Genomic DNA, 15,794 nt, shown 5'->3' with positions numbered 1-15,794 from the left:
CACTCCCGACCCCACTCTCAATCACTTATATGTGATGCTGTGAGTCTTAAATGGTATCTTATATCTATTTTTGGTTTCACACAATTGAAACCTGATATTTACTTATGGAATACAAGGGATTTATTTCCTGATAAAGGAATTTTAAGCACACGACGGCACTCTAGGGAAGTGTTCATGTCAGGTGAGAGGGACATCCTGATTCCATGAAACATGTGTTCCCACATTCCACAGTAATATAAAGTGAGAGTTGCAACTTTATTTCTAAACCAGACAGGGCCCTTCACCAGCCACGGCCCATCACGAGAAGCTTCAGTGCCCAAGGGGGCAGCAGAGAAAAGAGTAGTGCTCAGGTCCAGGAGAGAAGAGAGGAACTGTAGAAGAACTCTTGACAGCTGAATCTCTGAAAAGGTAGAAATAAGGTATTTGGAGAACATGCTAGGGCACTGGTTCCTGAACTTCAGTTATTTTCTAAAAGTTCATTATATTTGTCATAATTCCACATCAGAGGTGTCATGTAATAATAGTATTTTTTACTTTAACTTCCCTTTATAATAACTTTGAAATGTTTTAATTTAATTGACCATACGTAATCTTGTACATGATAAGCCAGATGAAATATTCAAATTAAATATTGCAAGGTATAAATGTATATATATATATATATATATATATAGAAAGAGAGAGAGAGAGAGAGAGAGAAATGTGTTACCGAAAGTGAGAGACAGTGTGAGAGAGAGATAAAGAGAGAGAGAGAGAGAGAGAGAGAGAGAGATTGAGAGAGAGAGAGAGATTACAAAGTTTGGTAAACTCAAAATCTGCAGAACTGAAAGCCTGCTGGAAGCCCATCCAACAGGGTAATCGTCTTTTACCTCGGTGACGGTCAGCCTTGTTCTATTGAGGAGGTCAGTGGATTGGAGAGGAATTCCCAGCTTAGAGAAGGCAACCACCTTTACTCAGGCCACTGATGTAAATAATACTCTCTTGCAAAAGCATCCTTACAGAAACACCCAGAATAATGTTTGACCAGTTAACTGGGGACCATATGCCAGGGAAGCTGACCCATAAATTAACCACCAAACCTTCCTTCCAGCACACTGACAAATTCTATGAAGAAAGTAGAGCAGGAAATAGACTTATTTGACATATGTTCCACAGTGAGCAAAATGGAAAATGTAAAACGTAGGTTAAAATTTTAACAAACTTATTATTAATCATTAAGAAGTGGTATATGAATGGCAATGAACTTCAGTGACTGCATTTTTAATAATGGGATATCAACTTTCTCTGTAATTTACCCCTAGACTTGATGTGAAACAAAACATGTATTTAAATAATTCGTAACTATTAAATACATATAAAATTAGTGACTTGAATGGCATTGCATATTAGATAGGGTTTTCCAAAAATTTCAAAGGAACAGGAAGCCAGAATATTTAAACACTTCTCTGAGCTTTCTTCAAAAGTTGAAGAAATCCAAAGAGGTCCTTTGGGAGAAATTAGGTAAGAGCAGGTGGTATGTCACGTTTGGGAGGTATGAGTAAAAGGCTTGGTTTGTATTGTAAGTCTAGGTTCTGATCTGCCAGCTGCTTGGAATTATGGTAGACGAAACTACGCTCCTAGTGAATTCCTTGTGGCCGGAAGTGAAACAGATTTACAAAGTTCATAAGAATGTGACTGCTGGATGTTCTTAATTTGAAGGAGCAAAGCAGTGAAAGGGGATCCCTAGAGGTCAACACTTTACTAAACGCATTTCAGTATCACGGTGGGAAGTCATCGGAGATGATCCGCAACCTTCCCTCAGTCCATTTTAGAAGAGGAGAAGAGACTTCACTCAGCAAGCCATGGATCAAGAGGAAATGCATTATAAGAGGGGCTTGAGATAAAGAGAACGGTGTCACCAGGTAGCCAGGCCTTTCTCAAACCAGTATGTACAATAAAATGGCCACCAGGTCAAGTGCAACTAGGCAGGCAGTTTTAGAAGTCAAGGAAGGTGAAAGATAGAAAAGGGTCATCTTCCCCAATCAAGAAACGGAACGTTTGTCTGCAAGTTAGAGAAGCTTCAAAATCCTCCCACTGCCATAAACCACTGAAACGGAGAGCTAAGGCAGGGACTCTGTGAGTCATGAGAACATAATCTAGTGAGGAGATCCTGGCGCAGGACATTTCCTGTTTTCAGAGTCCCTGCCAAGCCAGTTATGGATGGTTTTGCATTTGGTTGGGAAATGACTGAACCAGGCCAGTTTTGGTAGCTCCGCTTCCCCCTGGGTGGGGCAGCAAACCCCAATAAAAAGGGCCTCTGCTGCATGACAGTGACAGCTATCCTCCTGCTACTCGAGTTCCGATTGACTTTGGAGAACCTGGTGAGTATGATTCTTCAGTTCAACTTTGTTCTCGGGCCCCCGAATGTTGAGTTTATGCTAGAGACCGCAAATTTGATGAGTCCAAAGTTACGATCAAGGGTATAATGTTACTTAGTGGATGGGAACCTGGAATCTGGGCACAATGTTATATTGTATTTACTAGATTTCTGATACCTAGTTTGAATTCCTGTATTGAACAAGAAATTAAAAGGAAATTTTGACATGAAGGGATAAAGAGTAAAGTATTTATCTTTTTCTGTGCCTTTCTCTTGGACCTCTGCTGTGATTTCAGAGGCATTAATCTTAGAAGGTGTGATGCCCTTACATTCATCCTGATTGCACTTTGCTTTGTACATAAGTAATCGTGTCGGGACCTCATGAGAAAAAATGGTGATAGAAATTGCTTGTGAGTTTGCCCAGGATTTTAGAACTTGTGATGGCCTTTTTTAAAGATGAGGTTTTCATTAAAAAAAGAAGAACAAAGAAACCAAAAGAGAAAACACTGCTGGTTTCTTTTAAAAAAAGATATTTTCTTTGGAAATGTTGTATGAGAAAAGAGAAGGTTGTCTCTGGGCTGATGAATAGATTTGCTAAAGAACGAGAGAGAAGTCAGAAATTCATTAAAAGGTATTAAAGAGATTAACACCCATATTTAGAGATTGGAGAGATCCTGTCTATTTGAGTTGTCAAAGCTTTGGGTCTTCTCTCTGAAGGAATTCCTCCTTGTGAACATGGTCATATACTTTCTTTCAGATATTAAGACTCCAGAAAGATGTCTTCTCAAGAGCAGCAGTGCAAGCAGCAGTGCAAGATACCTCCAGTGTGCCCAACAAAGTGCCCTGATCCTTGCTCACCTAAAAAGGGTACAGACCCTTGCCAACCTATAAAGTGCCCTGAGAAATGCACTCCTGTGCCACCTCCCGAGCAATGCCAGCAGAAGTGCCCACCCAAGAACAAGTAACAGCTTCAGGTTTTATCTGCCTCTGGAAAGGATAAGGACAATCAGCTCATCTAGTTCTACAGCTCCATCTTCATCTTCTCTTCAAAGCCTATCATGGATACAGGAGAAGCTTTCCACCCTTCAGCCTGCAGTGTGCGTGTGGGGATTCCTGACGGTCAGAGGTTTCCTATCTGAGTCTGCTATGCTGCTTCCCTCTGGGAGGTATCCGAAAAAGCATCCCAGAGCCTCAGAGGGAAGAGCAGTATCTCTCCTCCTGAGCGCCCTCTGAGGATTCTCCCACTGTCTTCTGTGTGTGTCTGTCATCTAGGCAGCGGTTTCTGCCAGATGAGCAATTGTTACTTATCCTCCATTTCCTGAATAAAATACAATTTTTTTTGTGATGGTAAAAGTATTTTGTTTCTTTGAAAACCTGCTTTTAGCAATATCATATCATAATTTTGGTTGATTTCTACCCTTCTTCGATCCAAATTTCAGGCTCTCACAACCAGTGTTATGTGAATTTTGAGTTATATCGATGATTATTTGTATATAATTTCAAATCCAGGTTATTTTCTTAATTATTGCTTGATTGATTTGAGGAACAAATTATTTAACTCCTCAGAAGTTTAATCCCTTTACTAAAATGTGGGGAAAATCACCTTTACAGTGCCAACTGGCTTAGGCATAAAATTTACATGAATGTGTGTAATTCAGTTGCCACAATGCTGGGCACATAATTAGTACTTTGTGAGGTGGCAAGTCATCATTATCTCTGTCATCATCACTGTCACCACCATCACCATGTTTGCTCTAGCAGGAAAGAGGCTCAGACATACCGAGCACAGCACATACGGAGATTCTTAAAGTATATTACACTTTCATATTCTGTGTTCCTTTTCTTTTCCAACTTAACCGTATTTATAACATCATGTGACACATTAAATGCTTTGGGAAATTATTGGGATATTCTGCATAAAATTATAGTAGTTCTGAATTCATGGGTAGTACAAATAAAGGGAAGTGTAAAGGGTCCTTGCCAGGCAAAGTGCTGCCTGCTCTCCATGTACACAACACGTTCTTCTTACTGCAAAACTCAACAACCTCAGTGTCTTATTATATTTTCTCACATCTGAAATTACTTTCCTGACCGATTTGACCCCACTTTGGGGGAACACTTGGGTTTCCAATGTTTATCTAGATTTACAAAATGACTGTTGCTATGCAGCTTGTTTTCTAAGTGTATAGCTTACAGATCCAGTAAGCCGTGAAAAGGGTTGTGTTCTTTAAGCATATCTCTTCTTGTGGTCCTAGAAGTAAAGGAGTCCAAGATGCCAGAACTGCAGGAAAACAATGATGTCCAGATTACTGCCCAACGCTTATCAGACTATTACATGAGGGAGAAATCAACACTGATATTTGGGAGTTGTCTCTCCTCTAGCTAGTGTTATTTGACCTGACACAGAAATTACTCTTTGAGGTGGGAGGCTTCTGTAACAAATCTTAAAATTATGGCATTGGCTTAGAGTCTGGAGGTGGTTGGCAAGGAGTCTGATATTGGAAGCAATAAATGTGGTGATACATTTGATTCAATGGCAAAATGTTTGCAGTAATGGTTGTCCATGGTATTCTGAGATGCAGACCAAATATTGGTCACTTGTTGATTTGACCAGGGTATTTCAATTAATGTATGTTCAGAAAAAAATTTCCGGTTGGCAGGTCAGAAATAAAGAAAAATGGAAAGAAAAGAATAGCCCAGATATTCAGAAGCTTGATGAATTAGGAAACTCAACACTTGTAAGCCCTAAAGTGTAAGATATGTGATTAGAAGTGGTTTTGAACTTGAAGTCCAATTTCAGTTGACTGTAACAACAGAGAAAAGAGGCAGAAGTGGTAGTCTATCCACCTATGTGTCAGGGAGCCTCATGGTAGTTGAATTATGTTCAGGGATCAAGGCAGGAATTTAATCAGGCCAGAAAATTACTTCCAAAAGAGGACCTGAGTGAGGTCCGTGGGACACAGAAATGATTGAAAGAATGAATTATGTCGGGTGTCTAATAAGTTTTTGAGGGAATTGACAACTAAATAAAGTATGTGCCAATACAAAAAAGACTGATTTTTCAAGAATTGTAACGACTTTCCAGCCCTCTTTTCCCCACTTTCCACACTACCTACTTCAGATGTGGTCAGTATAGGTAACTAGAAGGGATTATCCACTGTGAGGTGGATACAAGGCCCGCAGAGAAGAATTGTTAAGGGAAGCTCTCTCAGAGAGTAGTATCAGAGCCTAAGAGAGGCAAGGAGGACAAGGAACACAAAGATTCTGAAACTTTCTTACGGTTTTGTAGGATGGTTTTTCTTTCACCTTTTCCATCTGGTATTATTGAGGTCTTATTGACAAATTCAACTGGACATATTTGTGGTGCATAATGAGATGATTTGACATATGTGTACTTTGTGCAGTGATTACCACCATCAGTCACTTAATACATTAATCACTTCACCATTAACTATTTAAATATGCCTATGTCCGTGTAATTGTGTGTGTGTGTGTGTGTGTGCGCGTGATGAGAATGCTTAAGGTCTATTTTCTGAGCAAGTTTCAACTACACAACTGAATGTTATTAACTAGACTCACTATGATGTTCCGTAGACTCCCAGAGCTTCTTCATCGTATGATGCAGGTTTTTACCCATTGTCCAACATCTCCTCTTTTGCCGAACCCCTCAGCCCCTGCTGACCACCATTCTAGTCTCTGTTTCTGTGACACCTTTGAGTTTGGAAACACATTCCTAAATAAACAATGGCTCGAAGAAGAAATAACAAATAAATAGAAAATACTTTGGGATGAATGAAAATGCAAATAAAACGTAGAAGACCTTTAGGGATAAATGTGATGCAGTGCATAGAGAGCAACTAACGGCTAGAGGCATCTATGTTGCAAAAGATAAAGGATCTCAGATCAGTAAGCTGAAAGACATGTATGCATGTCTGTGGGTTTATGAAAAGAGAAAACACCTAACACTAAATAGAGCAAAATATAAGCAGTGATTTTTCTTGGCAGTTTATTAGATGTGTTCATTTTTGAACAACTTTATGTTTTCCCAATTATATGTTATATACTGTAATTTCATTTTTATAGCCATTTATTATAATATTTAAATGGTTTATAGTAGTGAAGATGTGGCTGAGCTTGAGAGAAAGGTTAGGTCCTGGTCTTCTGGCACATGCTTATCTGGTGACTCTTCTCAAATCTCAAGTGTCTCCTCTTTCTCTTCCTCTCCTCTTCATTCTCCTCTTCTTCCTCCTTTTCCATTATAAAATGACATTCCTAAGAAGCATCCTGATTAATTGCCCAAGACACGTTACTAGGCCAGTTCTTCCTTCAGACTGCAGGTAGAATATGAAAGATAGGAAAGGATTATTACTAAATGCATGGGCAACATGTCAGAGTACCAACTTGGACAGTTATGTTGTATATATGGGGCAGTGAAGGTAATATGGCAGGTTGAGGGTTCTGGAGGGTTGAAAAGGAAGACCGAGAATAAACAGTGAAAACCTTTTCATATTACTGTCTTCAAAGCCATAAAACATGTTTGGAAAGAGCAGAAGAAAGCAAGTATTTCAGATGAGCCCTAAGTCCATATTTCATCTAGATTTCAGACCTTAGTGCTCTGATCTTCTCTCCACTCCCGACCCCACTCTCAATCACTTATATGTGATGCTGTGAGTCTTAAATGGTATCTTATATCTATTTTTGGTTTCACACAATTGAAACCTGATATTTACTTATGGAATACAAGGGATTTATTTCCTGATAAAGGAATTTTAAGCACACGACGGCACTCTAGGGAAGTGTTCATGTCAGGTGAGAGGGACATCCTGATTCCATGAAACGTGTGTTCCCACATTCCACAGTAATATAAAGTGAGAGTTGCAACTTTATTTCTAAACCAGACAGGGCCCTTCACCAGCCACGGCCCATCACGAGAAGCTTCAGTGCCCAAGGGGGCAGCAGAGAAAAGAGTAGTGCTCAGGTCCAGGAGAGAAGAGAGGAACTGTAGAAGAACTCTTGACAGCTGAATCTCTGAAAAGGTAGAAATAAGGTATTTGGAGAACATGCTAGGGCACTGGTTCCTGAACTTCAGTTATTTTCTAAAAGTTCATTATATTTGTCATAATTCCACATCAGAGGTGTCATGTAATAATAGTATTTTTCACTTTAACTTCACTTTATAATAACTTTGAAATGTTTTAATTTAATTGACCATACATAATCTTGTACATGATAAGCCAGATGAAATATTCAAATTAAATATTGCAAGGTATAAATATATATATATATATATATAGAAAGAGAGAGAGAGAGAGAGAGAGAGAGAGAGAGAGAGAAATGTGTTACCGAAAGTGAGAGACAGTGTGAGAGAGAGATAAAGAGAGAGAGAGAGAGAGAGAGAGAGATTGAGAGAGAGAGAGAGATTACAAAGTTTGGTAAACTCAAAATCTGCAGAGCTGAAAGCCTGCTGGAAGCCCATCCAACAGGGTAATCGTCTTTTACCTCGGTGACGGTCAGCCTTGTTCTATTGAGGAAGTCAGTGGATTGGAGAGGAATTCCCAGCTTAGAGAATGCAACCGCCTTTACTCAGGCCACTGATGTAAATAATACTCTCTTGCAAAAGCATCCTTACAGAAACACCCAGAATAATGTTTGACCAGTTAACTGGGGACCATATGCCAGGGAAGCTGACCCATAAATTAACCACCAAACCTTCCTTCCAGCACACTGACAAATTCTATGAAGAAAGTAGAGCAGGAAATAGGCTTATTTGACATATGTTCCACAGTGAGCAAAATGGAAAATGTAAAACGTAGGTTAAAATTTTAACAAACTTATTATTAATCATTAAGAAGTTGTATATGAATGGCAATGAACTTCAGTGACTGCATTTTTAACAAAGGGATATCAACTTTCTCTGTAATTTACCCCTAGATTTGATGTGAAACAAAACGTGTATTTAAATAATTCGTAACTATTAAATACATATAAAATTAGTGACATGAATGGCATTGCATATTAGATAGGGTTTTCCAAAAATTTCAAAGGGACAGGAAGCCAGAATATTTAAACACTCCTCTGAGCTTTCTTCAAAAGTTGAAGAAATCCAAAGAGGTCCTTTGGGAGAAATTAGGTAAGAGCAGGTGGTATGTCACGTTTGGGAGGTATGAGTAAAAGGCTTGGTTTGTATTGTAAGTCTAGGTTCTGATCTGCCAGCTGCTTGGAATTATGGTAGACGAAACTACGCTCCTAGTGAATTCCTTGTGGCCGGAAGTGAAACAGATTTACAAAGTTCATAAGAATGTGACTGCTGGATGTTCTTAATTTGAAGGAACAAAGCAGTGAAAGGGGGTCCCTAGAGGTCAACACTTGACTAAACGCATTTCAGTATCACGGTGGGAAGTCATCGGATGATCCGCAACATTCCCTCAGTCCATTTTAGAAGAGGAGAAGAGACTTCACTTAGCAAGCCATGGATCAAGAGGAAATGCATTATAAGAGGGGCTTGAGATAAAGAGAACGGTGTCACCAGGTAGCCAGGCCTTTCTCAAACCAGTATGTACAATAAAATGGCCACCAGGTCAAGTGCAACTAGGCAGGCAGTTTTAGAAGTCAAGGAAGGTGAAAGATAGAAAAGGGTCATCTTCCCCAATCAAGAAACGGAACGTTTGTCTGCAAGTTAGAGAAGCTTCAAAATCCTCCCACTGCCATAAACCACTGAAACGGAGAGCTAAGGCAGGGACTCTGTGAGTCATGAGAACATAATCTAGTGAGGAGATCCTGGTGCAGGACATTTCCTGTTTTCAGAGTCCCTGCCAAGCCAGTTATTGATGGATTTGCATTTGGTTGGGAAATGACTGAACCAGGCCGGTTTTGGTAGCTCCGCTTCCCCCTGGGTGGGGCAGCAAACCCCAATAAAAAGGGCCTCAGCTGCACGACAGCTATCTTCCTGCTACTCGAGTTCCGATTGACTTTGGAGAACCTGGTGAGTATGATTCTTCAGTTCAACTTTGTTCTCGGGCCCCCGAATGTTGAGTTTATGCTGGAGACCACAAATTTGATGGGTCCAAAGTTATGATCAAGGGTATAATGTTACTTAGTGGATGGGAACCTGGAATCTGGGCACAATGTTATATTGTATTTACTAGATTTCTGACACCTAGTTTGAATTCCTCTATTGAACAAGAAATTAAAAGGAAATTTTGACATGAAGGGATAAAGAGTAAAGTATTTATCTTTTTCTGTGCCTTTCTCTTGGACCTCTGCGGTGATTTCAGAGGCATTAATCTTAGAAGGTGTGATGCCCTTACATTCATCCTGATTGCCCTTTGCTTTGCACATAAGTAATGCTGTCGGGACCTCATGAGAAAAAATGGTGATAGAAATTGCTTGTGAGCTTGGCGAGGATTTTAGAACTTGTGACGGCCTTTTTTGAAGATGACGTTTTCAATAAAACAAAAAAGGAAAGAAACCAAAAGAGAAAACACTGCTGGTTTCTTTTAAAAAAAGATATTTTCTTTGGAAATGTTGTATGAGAAGAGAAGGTTGTCTCTGGGCTGATGAATAGATTTGCTAAAGAACGAGAGAGAAGTCAGAAATTCATTAAAAGGTATTAAAGAGATTAACACCCATATTTAGAGATTGGAGAGATCCTGTCTATTTGAGTTGTCAAAGCTTTGGTCTTCTCTCTGAAGGAATTCCTTCTGGTGAACGTGGTCATATACTTTCTTTCAGATATTAAGACTCCAGAAAGATGTCTTCTCAAGAGCAGCAGTGCAAGCAGCAGTGCAAGGAGCAGTGCAAGCTACCTCCAGTATGCCCAACTAAGTGCCCTGATCCTTGCTCACCTACCAAGGGTACAGACCCTTGCCCACCCATAAAGTGCACTGAGAAATGCACTCCTGTGGCACCTCCCGAGCAATGCCAGCAGAAGTGCCCACCCAAGGACAAGTAACAGCTTCAGGTTTTATCTGCCTCTGGAAAGGATAAGGACAATCAGCTCATCTAGTTCCACAGCTCCATCTTCATCTTCTCTTCAAAGCCTATCATGGATACAGGAGAAGCTTTCCACCCTTCAGCCTGCAGTGTGCGTGTGGGGATTCCTGACGATCAGAGGTTTCCTATCTGAGTCTGCTATGCTGCTTCCCTCTGGGAGGTATCCGAAAAAGCATCCCAGAGCCTCAGAGGGAAGAGCAGTATCTCTCCTCCTGAGCGCCCTCTGAGGATTCTCCCACTGTCTTCTGTGTGTGTCTGTCATCTAGGCAGCGGTTTCTGCCAGATGAGCAATTGTTACTTATCCTCCATTTCTTGAATAAAATACACTTCTTTTGTGTGATAGTAAAAGTATTTTCTTTCTTTGAAACCCTGCTTTTAGCAATATCATATCATATCATAATTTTGGTTGATTTCTACCCTTCTTCGATCCAAATTTCAGGCTCTCACAACCAGTGTTATGTGAATTTTGAGTTATGTCGATGATTACTTGTATGTAAATTCAAATCCAGGTTATTTTCTTAATTATCGCTTCATTGATTTGAGGAACAAATTATTTAACTCCTCAGAAGTTCAATCCCTTTACTAAAATGTGGGGAAAATCACCTTTACAGTGCCAACTGGCTTAGGCATAAAATTTACATGAATGTGTGTAATTCAGTTGCCACAATGCTGGGCACATAATTAGCACTTTGTGAGGTGGCAAGTCATCATTATCTCTGTCATCATCACTGTCACCTCATCACCATGTTTGCTCTAGCAGGAAAGAGGCTCAGACATACCGAGCACAGCACATACGGAGATTCTTAAAGTATATTACAGTTTCATATTCTGTGTTCCTTTTCTTTTCCAACTTAACCGTATTTATAACATCATGTGACACATTAAATGCTTTGGGAAATTATTGGGATATTCTGCATAAAATTATAGTAGTTCTGAATTCATGGGTAGTACAAATAAAGGGAAGTGTAAAGGGTCCTTGCCAGGCAAAGTGCTGCCTGCTCTCCATGTACACAACACGTTCTTCTTACTGCAAAACTCAACAACCTCAGTGTCTTATTATATTTTCTCACATCTGAAATAACTTTCCTGACTGATTTGACCCCACTTTGGGGGGACACTGGAGTTTCCAATGTTTATCTAGATTTACAAAATGACTGTTGCTATGCAGCTTGTTTTCTAAGTGTGTAGCTTACAGGTCCAGTAAGCCGTGAAAAGGGTTGTGTTCTTTAAGCATATCTCTTCTTGTGGTCCTGGAAGTAAAGGAGTCCAAGATACCAGAACTGCAGGAAAACAATGATGTCCAGATTACTGCCCAACGCTTATCAGACTATTACACGAGGGAGAAATCAACACTGATATTTGGGAGTTGTCTCTCCTCTAGCTAGTGTTATTTGACCTGACACAGAAATTACTCTTTGAGGTGGGAGGCTTCTGTAACAAATCTTAAAATTATGGCATTGGCTTAAAGTCTGGAGGTGGTTGGCAAGGAGTCTGATATTGGAACCCATAAATGTGGTGATACATTTGATTCAATGGCAAAATGTTTGCAGTAATGGTTGTCCATGGTATCCTGAGAGGCAGACCAAATATTGGTCACTTGTTGATTTGACCAGGGAATTTCAATAAATGTACGTTGAGAAAAAAATTTCTGGCGGGCAGGTCAGAAATAAAAAAAATAATGGAAAGAAAAAAATACAGACCAGATATTCAAAACCTTGTTGAATTAGGAAACTCAACACTTGTAATCCCTAAAGAGTAAGATATGAGATTAGAGGTGGTTTTGAACTTGAAGTCCAATTTCAGTTGACTGTAACAAGAGAGAAAAGAGACAGAAGTTGTAGTCTATCCACCTGTGTGTCAGGGAGCCTCATTGTAGTTGAATTATGTTCAGGGATCAAGGCAGAAATTTAATCAGGCCAGAAAATTACTTCCAGAAAAGGACCTGAGTGAGGTCCCTGGGACAGAGAAATGATTGGAAGAATGAATTATGTCGGGTGTCTAATAAGTTTTTGAGGGAACTGACAACTAAATAAACTATGTGCCAAAACAAAAAAGACTGATTTTTCAAGAATTGTAATGACTTTCCAGCCCTCCTTTCCCCCCTTTCCACACTACCTACTTCAGATGTGGTCAGTATAGGTGACGAGAAGGGATTATCCACTGTGAGGTGGATACAAGGCCCGCAGAAAAGAATTGTTAAGGGAAGCTCTCTCAGAGATTAGTATCAGAGCCTAAGAGAGGCAAGGAGGAGGAGGAACACAAAGATTCTCAAACTTTGTTACTGTTTCGTAGGATGGTTCTTCTTTCATCTTTTCCATCTGGTCTTTCTGAGGTATAATGAACAAATTAAATTGGACATATTTACGGTGCATAATGGGATGATTTGACATATGTGTTTTTTGTGCAGTGATTATCACCATCGGTCAATTAACACATTAATCACTTCAACATTAACCATTTAAATATGTGTATGTCTGTGTATTTGTGTTTGTGTGTGTGTGTGTGTGTGTGATGAGAATGCTTAAGGTCTATTTTCTAAGCAAGTTTCAACTACACGACCGAGTGTTATTAACTAGACTCACCATGATGTTCCGTAGACTCCCAGAGCTTCTTCAGCGTATGATGCAGTCTTGTACCCATTGCTCAACATCTCCTCTTTTGCCGAATCCCTCAGCCCCTACTGACCACCATTCTAGTCTCTGTTTCTGTGACATCTATGAGTTTGGAAACATATTCCTAAATAAACAATGGCTCGAAGAAGAAATAACAAAGAAATAGAAAATACTATGGGATGAATGAAAAGGGAAATAAAGCATAGAAGACCTTTGGGGAAAAATGTAATGCAGTGCATAGAGAGCAACTTATGGCTGGAAGCATCTATGTTGCAAAAGATAAAAGATCTCAGATCAGTACCCTGAAAGACATGTATGCATGTCTGTGGGTTTATAAAAATAGGAGACTCCTAACACTAAATAGGGCAAAATAGAAGCAGTGATTTTTCTTAGCAGTTTATTAGATGTGTTCATTTTTAAACAACTTATGTTTTCTCAATTATATATTATATACTGTAATTTCATTTTTATACGAATTTATTATAATATTTAAATAATTTATAGTAGTGAAGATGTGGCTGAGCTTGAGGGAAACGTTAGGTCCTGTTCTTCTGTCACATGCTTATCTGGTGACGCTTCTCAAGTCTCAAGTGTCTCCTCTTTCTCTTCCTCTCCTCTTCATTCTCCTCTTCTTCCTCCTTTTCTATTATAAAATGACATTCCTAAGAAGCTTCCTGATTAATTGCCCAAGACACGTTACTAGGCCAGTTCTTCCTTCAGACTGCAGGTAGAATTATGAAAGATAGGAAAGGATTATTAATAAATGTATGGGCAACATGTCAAAGCACCAACTTGGACAGTTATGTTGTATATATGGGGCAATGAAGGTAATATGGCAGGTTGAGGGTTCTGGAGGGTTGAAAAGGAAGACCGAGAATAAACAGTGAAAACCTTTTCGTATTACTGTCTTCAAAGCCATAAAACATGTTTGGAAAGAGCAGAAGAAAGCAAGTATATCAGATGAGCCCTAAGTCCATATTTCATCTAGATTTCAGACCTTAGTGCTCTGATCTTCTCTCCACTCCCGACCCCACTCTCAATCACTTATATGTGATGCTGTGAGTCTTAAATGGTATCTTATATCTATTTTTGGTTTCACACAATTGAAACCTGATATTTACTTATGGAATACAAGGGATTTATTTCCTGATAAAGGAATTTTAAGCACACGAGGGCACTCTAGGGAAGTGTTCATGTCAGGTGAGAGGGACATCCTGATTCCATGAAACGTGTGTTCCCACATTCCACAGTAATATAAAGTGAGAGTTGCAACTTTATTTCTAAACCAGACAGGGCCCTTCACCAGCCATGGCCCACCACGAGAAGCTTCAGTGCCCAAGGGGACAGCAGAGAAAAGTGTAGTGTTCAGGTCCAGGAGAGGAGAGAAGAACTGTAGAAGAACTCTTGACAGCTGAATCTCTGAAAAGGTAGAAATAAGGTATTTGGAGAACATGCTAGGGCACTGGTTCGTGAACTTCAGTTATTTTCTAAAAGTTCATTATATTTGTCATAATTCCACATAAGATGTGTCATGTAACATTAGTTTTTTACTTTAACTTCACTTTATATTAACTTTGAAATGTTTTAATTTAATTGACCACAGGTAATCATGTACACGATAAGCCAGATGAAATATTCAAATTAAATATTGCAATGCATAAATATATATATATACATACAGAAATATGTTACAGAATGTGAGAGAGAGTGAGAGAGAGAGGGAAAGAGAGAGAGAGAGAGAGATTGAGAGAGATAGAGAGATTACAATGTTTGGCAAACTCATAATCTGCAGAGCTGAAAGCCTGCTAGAAGCCCATCCAACAGGGTAATCGTCTTTTACCTCGGTGATGGTCAGCCTTGCTATATTGAGGCAGTCCATGGATTGGAAGAGGAATTCCCACCTTATAGAAGGCAACCGCCTTTACTCAGGTCACTGATGTAAATAATAGTCTGATGCAAAAGCATCCTTACAGAAACGCCCAGAATAATATTTGCCCAGATAACCGGGGTCCATATGCCAGGGAAGCTGACCCATAAATCAACCACCAAACCTTCCTTCCAGCACACTGACAAATTCTATGAAGAAAGTAGAGCAGGAAATAGACTTATTTGACATATGTTCCACAGTGAGCAAAATGGAAAATGTAAAACGTAGGTTAAAATTTTAACAAACTTATTATTAATCATTAAGAAGTTGTATATGAATGGCAATGAACTTCAGTGACTGCATTTTTAACAAAGGGATATCAACTTTCTCTGGAATTTACCCCTAGATTTGATGTGAAACAAAACGTGTATTTAAATAATTCGTAACTATTAAATACATATAAATTTAGTGACATGAATGGCATTGCATATTAGATAGGGTTTTCCAAAAATTTCAAAGGGACAGGAAGCCAGAATATTTAAACACTCCTCTGAGCTTTCTTCAAAAGTTGAAGAAATCCAAAGAGGTCCTTTGGGAGAAATTAGGTAAGAGCAGGTGGTATGTCACGTTTGGGAGGTATGAGTAAAAGGCTTGGTTTGTATTGTAAGTCTAGGTTCTGATCTGCTAGCTGATTGGAATTATGGTAGACGAAACTACGCTCCTAGTGAATTCCTTGTGGCCGGAAGTGAAACAGATTTACAAAGTTCATAAGAATGTGACTGCTGGATGTTCTTAATTTGAAGGAGCAAAGCAGTGAAAGGGGGTCCCTAGAGGTGACCACTTTACTAAACGTATTTCAGTATCACGGTGGGAAGTCATCGGAGATGATCCGCAACCTTCCCTCAGTCCATTTTAGAAGAGGAGAAGAGACTTCACTCAGCAAGCCATGGATCAAGAGGAAATGCAT

General features: G+C 39.5%; 2 long non-coding RNA genes across 2 annotated transcripts; both read left to right on the top strand.

Moving 5' to 3' along the window:
* The first annotated feature begins 1,773 nt into the window (after positions 1-1,773).
* On the top strand, positions 1,774-3,709 carry LOC137219366 (uncharacterized). The gene is made up of 2 exons (XR_010941089.1): positions 1,774-2,360; positions 3,114-3,709. It is a non-coding gene; the product is annotated as an uncharacterized lncRNA (long non-coding RNA).
* Positions 3,710-9,208: 5,499 nt separating this feature from the next.
* Positions 9,209-10,696, top strand: LOC137211318 (uncharacterized). Its single transcript, XR_010937028.1, has 2 exons — positions 9,209-9,338; positions 10,088-10,696. It is a non-coding gene; the product is annotated as an uncharacterized lncRNA (long non-coding RNA).
* The last annotated feature ends 5,098 nt before the right edge of the window (positions 10,697-15,794 follow it).

This window comes from Pseudorca crassidens, chromosome 2 (genome assembly GCF_039906515.1).
Source record: "Pseudorca crassidens isolate mPseCra1 chromosome 2, mPseCra1.hap1, whole genome shotgun sequence".
NCBI classification, from domain to species: Eukaryota; Metazoa; Chordata; class Mammalia; order Artiodactyla; family Delphinidae; genus Pseudorca; species Pseudorca crassidens.
Note: the sequence above shows the minus strand (reverse complement) of the source record. Positions and strands in the feature narration are given on the sequence as shown.